The 1,934-nt window shown below is 37.7% G+C and overlaps 1 long non-coding RNA gene across 1 annotated transcript; it reads right to left on the bottom strand.

Moving 5' to 3' along the window:
- Positions 1–329: 329 nt before the first annotated feature.
- LOC131227436 (uncharacterized) lies at positions 330–1,483 on the bottom strand. Its single transcript, XR_009162271.1, has 2 exons — positions 1,067–1,483; positions 330–967 (listed from the first exon to the last, which is right to left on the bottom strand). It is a non-coding gene; the product is annotated as an uncharacterized LOC131227436 (long non-coding RNA).
- Positions 1,484–1,934: the final 451 nt, after the last annotated feature.

The raw sequence follows: 1,934 nt of genomic DNA, 5'->3' as shown, positions 1-1,934 counted from the left end.
GAAATGAACAATAACTCTAATACATAATTACTGATGAGTAATGAGAAAGTGGTACTTTCCCACTTAATTACACTTATCTTGAGTCTCGGAAAAAAATTAAAATGATCAATGGTTGTGATAAATATGGAAAAAAAGCCTCTTGGCATGTACAATCTGACATGGAGAGCATGGGGGCCACCAAGATTGGTATTGAGGCTTAACTTGGGATCCCTTAAATTCTTGAAACCTGTAATCTGGCATTGGCCTTGTTATTCTTGTTAGAGCTGTTTGGCATCGACAAATTTCAAAGTATGAATGAAAGCTTAAACAGAGAGATTCACAACCAAACAGTAAAAACAATGGCTGATTAATTCCTTACAATATAGCACAGTAAAAACAGCATAGCAGTTAGGCTACTGATCCATTTTACATGCATTCTAAAATAAATACAACCTTTCTTCCAACACTCAAATATTCATTATACATTGGCCTTCTAACTCAACCCAAGGATAGAGCTACAAATAGCTTGGATTCTACTATCCGCATGTTTTTTGTACAATCAACCACAAACGTAGGTGCCAGCAGATGGTGGTCTTCATAGTCTGACTATGCAGCTGAAATCAGGTAGCTCAGATTCTCCATCTTCTGTAGAATCACCCACAACGGTAGGGTAGCACTGTGGTGATCTTGATCATTTGACCATAGAGTCAAGTGAGCCCCATCCATGAATGGACCACGGACCCTCAATTGCGGAGAAAACCTTTACTTCAACTTGTATACCCCTTCAAATACTTGAAGATCGAAGGGATGAGAGGTACCAGGTCTGGCTTCTCTAATCCAAGCTGTTGTATTGGATGGAAGTTTGGCTGAATCCGTTCATAGAATGGTCTTCGTTGGAAGGGACAAAATTGTAGCCAGGTCATCAATAGGTGGATGGGAGAACGATATTCGACCTGTATCTGAAACTTCCACCAAGTATGCAGCATCTCTGCAACATAACAGTAACTTTGGATTTTAAAAAATTACAGTCTAAAACCATGTATGGATGAGTTATTATCCATATACATTAAGAAAACAATGCATGTACCAGTGAGCCATCAGAAAGTTGCGATATTCAGTTAAACTCCCTTACATTGCGATGATTAACTGCAGATGGGGATATTCTTCTAGACATTGCTGAACATTTTTGGAAGTATTTCTACTAATATTACTGTTTGAGAGGTACTAATAAAATCAAAACCACTAGATCCTATAGCCTTGATGGGAAGGAATGATGCATAGCATTGTATACATAGATCGATCTCCATTTTGGATTGGGAGAATCTAAAAGATGCAAAGGCTCACAAATCCAACCAAAACACATTTTGGGAAACTAAGTATCCTCATAAAGAACAAAAATACAAGAAAAGAAATGTCAGTTTTTGTCATAGATGTTTTAGATGTTAATTAAGAAAAGATTAATGAAATAAAAAACGTAAGATTAAAATCTAAAGTTGAAACGCATTGCAGAAAAGACGATGAGAACCACAACAGTACCAGGGGAACAACTAGTGTGCTTCTTGCACTGAAAACAGGGGAACCTTGTCCTTTTTTTTCCTGGCATAAATATAACAAAGGAGTGATAAACTTCTTGCTGTTTTTTGGTTTGCAGGGAAATGTTCTTTGCTGACGTCCACGAATGTTTCCCCTCTCACTCTTCGATGTAAGGCTAGCCCAGCTTGATATAGAAACCCCTAGCAAGCATGTATTTGTATTATGATTCATAAACAGCCCATACAATAAATACAATTAGATGAACCTAGCTTGAGGTACACAGTAGGCAGTGCATGACAGGTAATGGCACACTATGCTAATGCTCAAGCCCAAAAATCATATTGGTCTACTCAATAAGCAGGCCACACTTGTATGAGAAAAATGGACCATTGGAAAAAAATGACCAATGGTCCATATTCAAT

Source organism: Magnolia sinica, chromosome 15, assembly GCF_029962835.1.
Source record: "Magnolia sinica isolate HGM2019 chromosome 15, MsV1, whole genome shotgun sequence".
Classification (NCBI taxonomy): Eukaryota; Viridiplantae; Streptophyta; class Magnoliopsida; order Magnoliales; family Magnoliaceae; genus Magnolia; species Magnolia sinica.
The sequence above is the reverse complement of the archived record's forward strand: the minus strand, read 5'-3'. Positions and strand labels throughout refer to the sequence as shown.